The following is a 14,316-nucleotide window of genomic DNA, read 5'->3' as shown; positions in this document are numbered from 1 at the left end:
AACCTACTTTGTTTGTTTTTGTCTCATTAGTAACTTATCTGGTACACTAATCTACAAGTTCAAACTTTCAGGAAGCTATGGAACAAATGATTGAACATCCACAACCACCTGAACATGACGAGGCTACTACAGGCACAATGTTACCTCTTGCTGCAGTGCATCAGTATCTCTCCACTAACAGTGCAAAAAGCACCTTCCTGCGTAATTCTGGGTTGGTTGTCAAGGTAACCTTGTCCAAATCGCCTACTGAACAAAATCTTCCTGCTAGACAGAGTGATATATCTGTGCTCCAGACACAAGTCCAATCCCTAATGGACGTTGTTTCGGAAACAAGAATAGTGGTAGAGAAATGTCATCAAGATATGAATGGTTTTGAAACCAGACTATCAGACATTCGCTTCGTTGTTCAAGAGAAATGGCGGAAAAAGTGGAGATCGTGCTGCTACATCAGATTCTACAGCCTAAAACATTAGCACTCAGGTCAAATGATCTGTGCTTCTATACATCTGATGGTGTTTTTATCTGGAAGGACTATAAACTTTATGCCAACAGGCCTTTTGTTGTATGGTTGGAATTTATTTTGTTGTGATACAACATTTATGATGCTGCCACAGGCTGCAGTAATTACGATGCTATTTTTGTATAGTGTAGGTTTATCTTAGTAATGTATTCGGCCGAAAGCTTCGTAGGAGCCCAACATGCCAACATTCGTCGGGCCCATTCCAATTGGGCTAAAAACGATTACGGGTCGAAATTGCCATGTAGCCCACTAAAAATATCTGGGCCTAAATCAGCATAAGCTTTTATATTTTTCTGGTAGGCCTGTGCCCATAGTGGGCCTTTAACAGGCCTAAACATAATTTTGGGCCCTCAGTAAAAATAGGCCGTTTACAGGTGTACATATCTTGAGCCCATAAAAAACATGGGCTTTTAATAGACCGAAAGTGAGATTGGGCCCTGATTGTGCCAAATAACCCACTGGACTTAGCAGGGCGAAATGGTGGCCCATTTACGATGCGGATCTTTGACAGGCCGAAATTCGGACGGGCCGTAAATGCGCCGACCTAATACACTGGCCTTTAACAGGCCGGAACTTCGGTTGGGCTAGATTATCGTCATTTTTATATGGGCCATTAATGGGCCCGATATGACGTTGGGCCACATATGGCCCATGGTTTACGTCCGGCGTTAATAGGCCGAAAATGACAACAGGCCGAAAGTGGCCCAAATCTATAGTGGGCCTCTAACAGGCCGAATGTCAGACATGGCCGAATATGACCCAAATCCTTCACGGTCATTTATGGGCCGAAATTTTTGATGGCGTGTAAATGGGTCCAAATGAAGCCGGACCTTTAACAGGCCGGAAATACAGCGGGCCGTAATTCGGCCCAATTACTTAGCGGACTGTTAACGGGCCAGAAGTGACCATGGGCCGCGTTGATGACAAGTTTAGGATAGGCCGTTGACGGGCCGATTTGACAGAGAATGTTGGGCCTTTAGCTGGGTCGGCCCATTATGGTTTGCAGAATCTTGTGGGCCTTTAGCTGGGTCAGCCCATTATGGTCTGCAAAATCTTGTGGGCCTTTAGCTGGGCCGGCCCATTATGGTCCGCTCAATTTTGTGGGCCTTTAGATGGGCCGGCCCATTATGGTCTGCTAAATCTTATGGGCCTTCGGTTGGGCCGGCCCATTTAAACTTTGTGGGCCACTTTTGGGCCGGTCCACATGTCAACATATCATAGGCCCATCTCGACCGTTGGATGAGTGACACATGTGCCAACGCGGAGCTAACGCGTGGATCCGTCAGCCAATGAGAATTTTACATGTGGAAAATCGGCATTGGTCGTGGTTGTTAACGGGTTATCGGATCCAAAATCCGACCCGATAGCTTAACGGTGTTCCGTTAAGGTGGATGCCACGTATCGGTCACCCTTAACGAAAGCACTTCTGTGACACGCGATTTGTCGTCATGGAAATGGACACTTCCGTGATGATAATTTTGGTAATGTCATGGAACACTTCTATGACAGCACAGGTATGACTATCTTGATTCTGTCATAAAATCATCATGGATGTACATGCATGACAAAAAACGCGACCTACTGTGACAAACACATATCATCACGGAAGTGTTTTTTTGTAGTGTACCCTAATCCAGTGTGGTGTGGTGGATTGCCTTGAGGGGCTATGGATGAACTAGTACAAACAATGAACAAGCCTCAGGAGGTGGTGTGTTCTTGAGCTGGTGTGGTGTTCTACTTGTTCTGATTTCGGTCCCCCTTCCTCGTGGTGGCTAAGTCCTATATATAGTGGCCTTGGTCCTCTTCCCAAATATGAGCGGGAAGGGATTCCACAACGGCGGGATTTGAAAGGGGACAAATAGTACAGTCTATCTTAACAAAAGTGGTCTTCGCCTGCGAAAAGCCTCTGGTCGTGACGCTACGGTGGGCTCGGTGATGACCTCCGTCCTGCTGTCCTGGCGGTCTTGTCTTGTTGCACCAGAATGGAAACCTTTGGCTGATTCCTCGGGACACCGCGTCTGTGGCTTGCCTCCCTTGCACCAAAGAGGAAACCTGCGCTCTGCACCCGCCTGGTCTTGGTCGTCATGGCTCACGTCAGCTGAGCCTCATGAGGTAGATGCATAGAACTCTCCCCCCCCCCTCAGGAGCCCTCCTGAGGAGGCTAACTCCTTCGGGGGTCTTGGCGTCGTTCGCCTCGCGAGGCTTGGCCCCTCGCGAGGGTCTTGCGGTGTTGGTGTTGAAGCTGGGCCGTACCAGGCCGTCGATGGAGTCATGCAGTGGGCCGCAGGCAGGCAGGACTGGATAGCCCCAAGTCCAGGATGCCGACAGTATTGTTGGATGAAGCAGCCCGGACCAACCTTACATGACCACGTTCATGAGACCGGTTCCACTGACAAACATGCAACTAGTTTTCCATAAAGGTGGTTGGTGGTTGTCTATTTGTCCAACTTTAGTTGAATCAAATTTGACTACGGCCGGTCCTTGTTTAAGGTTAAAACAGCAAACTTGACAACACCGTTGTGGTTTTGATGCATAGGTAAGAACAGTTCTTACTAGAAGCCCGTAGCAGCCACGTAAAACTTGCAACAACAAAGTAGAGGACGTCTAACTTGTTTTTGCAGGGCATGTTGTGATGTGATATGGTCAAGACATGATGTGATATACGTTGTTGTATGAGATGATCATGTTTTGTAAAAGTTATCGGCAACTAGCAGGAGCCTTATGGTTGTCGCTTTATTGTATGAGATGATCATGTTTTGTAAAAGTTATCGGCAACTAGCAGGAGCCTTATGGTTGTCGCTTTATTGTATGAGATGCACACGCCATGTAATTGCTTTACTTTATCACTATGCGTTAGCAATAGTTGTAGAAGCAATAGTTGGCAAGATGACCACGATGCTACGATGGAGATCAAGGTGTCAAGCCGGTGACTACGGAGATCATGACGGTGCTTTGGAGATGAAGATCAAAGGCACAAGATGATGTTGGCCATATCATGTCACATATATTGATTGCATGTGATGTTTATCTTTTATGCATCTTATTTAGCTTAGTAGGGCGGTAGCATTATAAGATGATCCCTTTACTAAATTTCAAGGTATAAGTGTTCTCCCTGCGTATGCACCGTTGCAAAAGATCTTCGTGCTGAGACACCACGTGATGATCAGGTGTGATGGGCTCTACGCTCACATACAATGGGTGCAAGACAGTTTTGCACATGCGGAATACTCGGGTTAAACTTGACGAGCCTAGCATGTACAGACATGGCCTCGGAACACTGGAGACCGAAAGGTCGAACGTGAATCATATAGTAGATATGGTCAACATAGAGATGTTCACCATTGATGACTACTCCATCTCACGTGATGATCAAACATGGTTTAGTTGATTTGGATTACATATCATTTAGATGACTTGAGGGATGTCTATCTAAGTGGGAGTTCTTAAGTAATACGATTAATTGAACTTAATTTATCATGAACTTAGTCCTGATAGTATTTGCATATCTATGTTGTAGATCAATAGGCTGCGAGGAGCTCCCCGTTTATTTTTGATATGTTCCTAGAGATAAATAAATTGAAAGATGATGGTAGCAATGATGCCCTAGGTCTGTGATCTGAGGATTATCCTCATTGCCGCACAAAAGAATTATGTCCTTGATGCACCGCTAGGTGACGGACCTATTGTAGGAGCAGATGCAGACATTATTGGCAAGCTTGGTATGATGACTACTTGATATTTTAGTGCGCCATGCTTTACGTCTTAGAACCGGGACTTCAAAAACGTTTTGAACGCCATGGTACATATGAGATGTTCCACGAGTTGAAATTGGTATTTCAGACTCATGCCCATGTCAAGAGGTATGAGACCTCTGACAATTACTTTGCCTACAAGATGGAGGAGAATAGCTCAGCCAGTGAGCATGTACTCAGAATGTCTTGGTACTACAATCGCTTGAATCAAGTGGGAGTTAATCTTCTAGATAAGATAGTGATTGACAGAATTATCTAGTCACTATCACCAAGCTACTAGAACTTCGTGATGAACTATAATATGCAAGGGATGAAGAAAACGATTCCCGAGCTCTTCGGAGTGCTGAAATCAGCGAAGGTAGAAATCAAGAAAGAGCATCAAGTGTTGATGGTTGGCAAGACCACTAGTTTCAAGTAAAAGGGCAAGGGAAAGAAAGGGAACTTCAAGAAGAATGGCAAGCAAGTTGCCACTCCCGGGAAAAAGCCCAAATCTAGAACTAAGCCTGAAACTAAGTGCTTCTACTACAAAGGAAATGGTCACTAGAAGCCCCAAATACTTGGCGGATAAGAATGGCAAAGTGAACAATGGTATATATGATATACATGTTATTGATGTGTAATTTACTAGTGTTCATACCAACACCTTGGTATTTGATATCAGTTTAGTTGTTGAGATTAGTAACTCGAAACAGGAGTTGCAGAATGAACATAGACTAGTTAAGAGCAAAGTGATGATTGTGTTGGAAGTGATTCCAAGGTTGATACGATCACCATCGCACACTTCCTCTACCTTCGGGATTAGTGTTGAACCTAAAATAAATGTTATTTGGTGTTTGCATTAAGCATGAATATGATTATATCATGTTTATTGCAATACGATTGTTCATTTAAGTCAGAGAATAATTGTTGTTCTGTTTACATGAATAAAACCTTCTTTGGTCATACACCCAAGGTGAATGGTTTATTGAATCTCGATCGTAGTAATACACATATTCATAATATTGATGCCAAAAAGATGCAAAGTTAATAATGATAGTGCAACATACTTGTGGCACTGCCGTTTAGGTCATATTGGTGTAAAGCGCATGAAGAAACTCCATGCAGATGGATTTTTGGAAGCACTTGATTATGAATCATTTGATACTTGCAAACCATGCCTCATGGGCAAGATGACTAGAAATCCGTTCTCCGGAACAATGGAGCAAGCCAATGACTTACTGGAAATAATACATACCGATGTATGCGGTCCGATGAGTATTGAGGCTTGCGGAGGGTATCGTTATTTTTTGACCTTCACAGATGATTTGAGAAGATGTGGGTATATCTACTTAATGAAACACAAGTCTGAAACATTTGAAAAGTTCAAAGAATTTTAGAGTGAAATGGAGAATCATCCTAACAAGAGAATAAAGTTTCTACGATCTGATCGCGGAGGCGAATATTTGAGTTACGAGTTTGGCCTTCGTTTAAAACAATGTGGAATAGTTTCACAACTCACGCCACCTGGAACACCACAGCGTAATGGTGTGTCTGAATGTCGTAACTATACTTCATTAGATATGGTGCGTTCTATGATGTCTCTTACTGATTTTCCGCTATCGTTTTAGGGTTATGCATTAAAGACAGCTGCATTCACGTTAAATAGGGCACCGTCTAAATCCGTTGAGACGACACTGTATGAACTATGGTTTGGCAAGAAAGCTAAGCTGTCGTTTCTTAAAGTTTGGGGTTGCGATGCTTATGTGAAAAAGCTTTAGCCTGATAAGCTCGAACCCAAATAGGAGAAGTGCGTCTTCATAGGATACCCTAAAGAAACTGGTGGGTACACCTTCTATCACAGATCCGAAGGCTAGATCTTTGTTGCTAAGAGTGGATCCTTTCTAGAGAAGGAGATTCTCTCGAAAGAAGTGAGTGGGACGAAAGTAGAACTTGATGAGGTAATTGTACCTTCTCTCGAATTGGAAAGTAGCTCATCATAGAAAATCATTTCCGTGATGCATGCACCAACTAGCGAGGAAGCTAATGATAATGATCATGAAACTTCGGATCAAGTTACTACCGAACCTCGTAGGTCAACCAGAGCACGTTCCACACCAGAGTGGTATGGTAATCCTGTTCTGGAAGTCATGTTACTAGACCATGACGAACCTACAAACTATGAGGAAGCGATGATGAGCCCAGATTCCGATAATTGGCTTGAGGCCATGAAATCTGAGATAGGATCCGTGTATGAGAACAAAGTAGGGACTTTGATTGACTTGCCCGATGATCGGCGAGCCATTGAGAATAAATGGATCTTCAAGAGGAAGATGGACGTTGATAGTAGTGTTACTATCTACAAAGCCAGAATTGTCGCAAAAGGTTTTTGACAAGTTCAAGGTGTTGACTACGATGAGATTTTCTCAGTCGTATCGATGCTTAAAGTTTGTCCGAATCATGTTAGCAATTTCCGCATTTTATGAAATCTGGCAAATGGATGTCAAAACTGCATTCCTTACTGGATTTATTAAAGAAGAGTTGTATATGATACAACCATAAGGTTTTCTCAATCCTAAAGGTGCTAACAAAGTGTGCAAGCTCCAGCGATCCATCTATGGACTAGTGCAAGCATCTCGGAGTTGGAATATACACTTTGATGGGTTGATCAAAGCATATCGTTTTATACAGACTTGCGGTGAAGCCTGTATTTACAAGAAAGTGAGTGAGAGCACTACAACCTTTCTGATAAGTATATGTGAATGACATATTGTTGATCGGAAATGATATTGAATTTTCTGGAAAGTATAAAGGAGTGTTTGAAAGGAGTTTTTCAAAGAAAGACCTCGGTGAAGCTACTTACATATTGGGTATCAAGATCTATAAAGATAGATCAAGATGCTTCATAAGACTTTTGATGAGTACATACCTTGATAAGATTTTTAAGGGGTTCAAAATGGATAAGTCAAAGAAGGAGTTCTTGCCTGAGTTGTAAGGTATGAAGTTGAGTTAGACTCAAAACGCAACCACGGCAGAAGATAGAGAGAGAATGAAAGTCATTCCCTATGCCTTAGCCATAGGTTCTATAAAGTATGCCATGTTGTATATCAGACCTATTGTGTACCTTGCCATGAGTTTGGCAAAGGTGTACAATAGTGATCCAGGAGTAGATCACTGGATAGCGGTCAAAATTATCCTTAGAGGACTAATGAAATATTTCTCGATTATGGAGTGATAAAGAGTTCATCGTAAAGAGTTACATTGATGCAAGCTTTAACACCGATCTGGATGACTCTGAGTCTCAATCTGGATACATACTGAAAGTGGGAGCAATTAGCTAGAGTAGCTCCATGCAGAGCATTGTAGACATAGAAATTTGCAAAATACATACGGATCTAAATGTGGCAGACTCGTTGACTAAACTTCTCTCACAAGCAAAACATGATCACACCTTAGTACTCTTTGGGTGTTAATCACATGGCGACGTGAACTAGATTATTGACTCTAGTAAACCCTTTGGGTGTTGGTCACATGGCGATGTGAACTATGGGTGTTAATCACATGGCGATGTGAACTATTGGTGTTAAATCACATGGCGATGCGAACTAGATTATTGACTCTAGTGCAAGTGGGAGACTGAAGGAAATATGCCCTAGAGGCAATAATAAAGTTGTTATTTTATATTTCCTTATATCATGATAAATGTCTATTATTCATGCTAGAATTGTATTAACTGAAAACTTGATACATGTGTGGATACATGGATAAAACATAGTGTCCCTATTAAGCCTCTACTAGACTAGCTCGTTAATCAAAGATGGTTAAGTTTCCTAACCATAGACATGTGTTGTCATTTGATGAACAGGATCACATCATTAGGAGAATGATATGATGGACAAGACCCATCCATTAGCTTAGCATAATGATCGATAAGTTTTATTGCTATTGCTTTCTTCATGACTTATACACATTCCTTTGACTATGAGATTATGCAACTCCTGGATACTGAGGAATGCCTTGTGTGCTATCAAACATCATATTGTAACTGGGTGATTATAAAGATGCTCTACAGGTATCTCCGAAGGTGTTTGTTGGGTTGGCATAGATCAGGATTAGGATTTGTCACTCCAAGTATCGGATAGGTATCTCTGGGCCCTCTCGGTAATGCCAATCATGATAAGCCTTGCAAGCAATGTAACTAATGAGTTAGTTGCGGGATGATGCATTACTAAACAAGTAAAGGGACTTGCCAGTAACGAGATTGAACTAGGTATGAAGATACCGACTATTGAATCTCGGGCAAGTAACATACCGATGATAAAGGGAATAACGTATGTTGTCATTGCGGTTTGACCGATAAAGATCTTCGTAGAATATGTAGGAACCAATATGAGCATCTAGGTCCCGCTATTGGTTATTGACCGGAGAGGTGTCTCGGTCATGTCTATATAGTTCTCGAACCCGTAGGGTCCGCACGCTTAACGTTCGATGACGATTTGTATTATATGAGATATGTGATTTGGTGACCAAATGTTGTTCGGAGTCCCGGATGAGATCACGGACATGATGAGGAGTCTCGAAATGGTCGTGAGGTAAAGATTTATATATTGGATGATAGTATTCAGGCACAGGAAGTGTTCCGGAATGTATCGGGTACATATCGGAGTACCGGGCAGGAACCCCCCGGGGGAAGATATGGACCATATGGGCCATAGGAGGGAGGCACACCAGCCCACAAAGGGGTGGCGCGCCCCCCACATGGAGGAGTCCAAATTGTACAAGGGGAGGGGGCGGCGCCCCCCTTTCCTTCTCCCCATCTCTCTCCCTTTCACCCTCCGGTAAAAGGAAAGGGGGTCGAATCCTACTAGGAGCCCAAGTAGGAGTTCTCCTACTTGGGTCGCGCCTAGGGCCGGCCTCCTCCCCCTCCCTCCTTTATATACGTGGGGAGGGGGTGCCTACAACACACATCAATTGTTCCAAGCCGTGCGCGGCGCCCCCTGCACAGTTTACGTCTCCGGTCATATTCATGTAGTGTTTAGGCGCAACCCTGCACAGATCACTTCACCATCATCGTCACCCCGCCGTCGTGCTGACGGAAATCTCCCTCAACACTTTGCTGGATCAAGAGTTCGAGGGATGTCATCGAGCTGAACGTGTGCAGAACTCGGAGGTGCCATACGTTCGGTGCTTGATCGGTTGGATCAAGAAGACGTTCGACTACATCAACCATGTTAAGCAAACACTTTCGCTTTCGGTCTACGAGGGTACGTGGACACACTCTCCACCTTTTGTTGCTATGCATCTCCTAGATAGATCTTGCGTGAGCGTAGGAAATTTTTGAAATTGCATGCTATGTTCCCCAACAGGGAGACCCAGCCGGACGACTATCTCCTCGTTTGTGCAAGGGGCAAGGCCCCAGTTGACTGAATAGGAGTTACCGGACTCGGATCCATTATCCTCCATGCTAAAGTGAGAGATCATCAAAGAGGAGCTACCCAAAGAGGACTAAAAGTGGAGTGAAGTGGCAAAAATGGCTAGGGCTTGACCCGGGGTGCAGATATGGACGGGATATATGTGGGCTTGGGTTCGACCGGTCTGTTGTGGTGGACACACTTGGGCATGTTCGGCGGCACAAAATCTTTGCCACTTGAGCTAGGTTTGAGGGGCGCCGGACAACCAAGACGTTTGGGCTCACTTTATAGGGATAGGTTGGATGGAACTTTTTGATCTGAGTGGTGTTTAGGTTGTCGGCCCGGCCACTAAAGGAAGGTTTAAGATGTCCTATTATAGCCGCTCTTTACCTAAACGAGACGCACACCCCCAAAACATAAAAAGGGCAGCCCATGTAGACAGCAGTTTTTTAGTGTTTGGAACCTTAGAATGTCCCCTGTTTTTTACTTTATTTTTTCCTTCTACATTTTACTTTATTTTTCCTTTTATTTTCTTTTATATTTTTCTGAAAAACCATGATATTTTTTCCAATTCATGAACTTCTTAGATGCACAAACATTTTTTAAAAATTATAAATATTTTTAAAATCTATAATCATTTTTCAAATCATGAATAATTTATAACTTCACTAACATATTTATTCCGTAGTTTTCTTAAAAACATTATGTATGTTTATAGAATTCATAATTAAAAATTGATATATTTTTTAAGTTCTCGAAGTTTTCTTTTTTGCGTTGTTGAATGTACGACTTATTTTTGTCTATAAAATATCAGATTTGGTCTTTTCCCGTGAACTAGTAGCGAGCTACTAGGGGCTGCGGGACCTATGTCTCGCCTTTAGCAAGACCTAATATGTCTCGCCGACTAGGGGTGTTATTGGGCCGGTCTGATATTATAGTTGCACGTGAGTGTTTTTCCTTCTGTGGGATTTTATCGTTTTCCCCCACTATTTTGCATTTTTTTTTACAGTTTTCTTTGGCTTTGCCATTCTCTTTTCTTTTTTCTTTGGTTTTCTTCGTTTCTTTCCTCAGTTTTGTTAATTTTTTCTTTCCATTTTTGTATTTTCCTTTTATCACAACAAGTCTTGTTTTTTGTATACATGAAGAACAATTTTTATGCACGATTAATATAATTTCAAATATTTGTTTTGATGTCCACTTTTGTACATAAAAGTTGTTTATTTTTTGTATACATATTAAAAATATATATATACTTTTAGCATATTTCAAACCCTGAATTTTATTTTCAAAAACATGTTTTGAACAGTTTTTTTTAAATCGAAGAAGAAACATATTTTTGTACAACTAGCAAATATGCCCGTGCGTTGTAATGGGAGACAAAAAATTATGGCTAACCAAAAAGTCTGACTCAATATTCTGATATATGAGTGTATTCTATTTTACCGCAGTGGCTCACCATGTTGCCATTTATTTATTTTCTCACCCTAGCCGATGATGGTCGCGATGTCCACGAGATCACAATGCATTCGACGCGGTAAATTCCAAGGCTATGAGTTTGCCAGTGCATGTCATACTTGTCATTATGTTGCGCAAGGGAACGTTTAAAACTTTATAAGCAAATCTCATTCACCACGAACTACTCTCAACGCCAAGACATATAAAGACTTCTGAAAAACTAATCAAATCCTAGACATAAAATACTTTTGAATCAGTGAAGAGTTTTTCGAATTGACAAACTTTTTTTGATTTTTTTTATTTTCTCAACAAAATCATGAACATTAGTTTGTTTACAAAAAAAAAATGTATGAACCGGTTTCGAATTCATTAACATTTTTTCACTCAACAGACATTTTTTGATTCTATGAACTTTTTTTTAAAATTGGGGAACAAATTTAAAAAAGAAATTATTTTTATTTTTGTGAACATTTTCTAAAATGTCATGGACAGTTTTGTTTTCAGTTCCCCAAATATGTTTTAAATACACAATCATTTTTTCAAAATCATGAACATGATTTTATTTCCCGACATTTTTTTTCCAAATTGTGATTTTTTTTATAATTGTACGAACAGTTTTGCAAAACCACCAACATTTTTTGAATCTGCAAAAAAATTATGTTTTTCTAAAATAAAATTAGTTCACATATATTTTATGATTTCTCAAACATTTTTTTTAAACTCGCAACTTTTAGAATATTAAAATCCCGAATTAATTTAAAGAAGAAAGAAAACAGAATGAGAAAATAAAAAATAAAAAAGTAAAATAAAAAGAAAGGGCAGTAGAGCCCAGCACATGGGCCGGCCCATGAATGCCAACATGCGTGAGAAAAGAAAGATACAAATTGCGGAGGCTGGGGATCGAACCGGTTTCGAATTAATTAACATTTTTCACTCAACAGACATTTTTGATTCTATGAACTTTTTTTTTTAAATGGGGAACAAATTTAAAAAAGATTTTTTTATTATTTTTGTGAACATTTTCTAAAATGTCATGGACAGTTTTTTTTTCAGCTCCCCAAATATGTTTTAAATACACAATCAGTTTTTCAAAATCATGAACATGATTTAATTCCCGACAATTTTTTTCCAAATTGTGATTTGTTTTATAATTGTACGAACAGTTTTGCAAAACCACCAACATTTTTTGAATCTGCAAAAAAATTATGTTTTTCTAAAAAAAATAGTTCACATATATTTTATGATTTCTCAAACATTTTTTTTAAACTCGCAACTTTTAGAATATTAAAATCCCGAATTAATTTAAAGAAGAAAGAAAACAGAATGAGAAAAGAAAAAATAAAAAATAAAAATAAAAAGAAAGGGCAGTAAAGCCCAGCACATGGGCCGGCCCATGAATGCCAACATGCGTGAGAAAAGAAAGATACAAACCACTTTGCTGCGCACCGGTCTATGACTTCTACTTGTTGTGGCGCTATAAAACAACGAAAAAGGCGGCGATTTTTGGTCTGAAAAATTGAATCCTTTTTCCACTTACGGGTGGCATTGGTGAGTAATTTTTACCAATTTGAAGGGTAATTTTAATGACGGACGACCAGAAGCGATAGCCACTTTATTAGTAGATAAAGGTAAAGATATGAAACATCTATTTTAATCTACGAGAACATTTTCACCTTGTACAAACATTTTTAAAATTCCACAAACATTTGTTTGAAACATGTGAACATTTTTCTAAAATATAACATACATTTTTCGGAATGGTGTGAAAGACTTTCTTGAATTACACAAACAATTTTTTACATCGTGCTACATATTTTTTTAACTGTCACATACATTTATTTGAAATGTATGGACATTTTTAAATGCCACATTTTTTTTACATTGCATGAACATATACTAAATGTGTGACAAACACTTTTAACAAAAGTATTTTCCCATAATATATGTATTTAGTATTTTCAAAATATAATAATGTAAAAGAGCACGCGCGTGACATCAACATGGTGCGAACAAACCTGTAGTTGCATGGTCAGGAGGACAGTTGTATCACCGGCCCACCAGAGTTCAAGCCCTAGACTTCACACTTATGCTCGCATTTTTTGGATTTATTTCAGACCTTCCGTCAATGTGCGTTCAGTGGGAAGAGACATTCCCGTCAACTACGAAAATATCTGTGGCAACTTTGTCAATCTCAAGATGATGTATCGGCTCAGTTTTTCGGAGGTACTCATACGCGTAAGGTGTGTGTGCGTGTGTTTATAAGGATGAGTATGCGTGCGTATGTATGAGTTTGTGTATGTACTATGCTTAAAAAAAAGACCACATGGTACTGAGTTGATCCACTGAAGACGACGCTCTCTTCTGCCTCCCATAATAAAGCGAACCAAGGGTTACCCCCTTGTGGGTTCCCTCTAAGGGTCACTTTGGTTGCCCTGGGAGCGCCCATACGTCCACCCGCCACCACATGTTGTATGTTGGACGCTTTCTTTGGATTTCCTTTTTACGTGCTTTATAGCTTCAGTTTTTTTCCGGGAATTTTTAGATTCCATCTAGTTTCCACTTTGTTCTGACGGGGTCATTTTTGTGCGAAAAAATATATTCTTTGCTTCCATGAGAAGAAGGAAATTTTTTGTGCTTTCTTGGGAAGCATAGATTTGCTTCCGCGAGAAGCACCGGGAAAATAAACTTTGCTTCCACGAGAAGGGGAAAGTGCAACTTTGTTTTCTATTTTTTCTTCCAATATTTCTTTTTGTTGTTGATTTTCTATATGAAAAAGGTTGTCGAAACTTATTAAGATGTGATCTAGTTTTGAATACCTCGACGTGAGAAATCTAACAATGAAAACGGTTCTGGACACACGGTTCAAGATATAAAAAGCTTTGATAAAAAATCTATGAAGAAAAGGAAAACTTCCAGATAGGGAACAAGTAACGCACATGAAGTGCGCCATTTGTTAAATCATAGAAGATGAGAGAGTGCCCTTTGCAAGGGGTACATATTAACTTGTGATTTCGTAGACTCACTCGGCAAGTGCCGAGTGGTAGAGCGAGAACGCTGATGGGTCATGGTGTACCTAGTGATGCGGGCGAGTGCTACCACCGATTCGGGCGGAGACGTGTCAAATTGGATAGGAGGTCTCACTGCTTGGTATATGCCGATCCGAGGGGTTCTATATGTCGCTTGCTGCGGCCGCGAGCTCTCC

This window comes from Triticum dicoccoides, chromosome 6B (genome assembly GCF_002162155.2).
Source record: "Triticum dicoccoides isolate Atlit2015 ecotype Zavitan chromosome 6B, WEW_v2.0, whole genome shotgun sequence".
NCBI lineage: Eukaryota > Viridiplantae > Streptophyta > Magnoliopsida > Poales > Poaceae > Triticum > Triticum dicoccoides.
Note: the sequence above shows the minus strand (reverse complement) of the source record.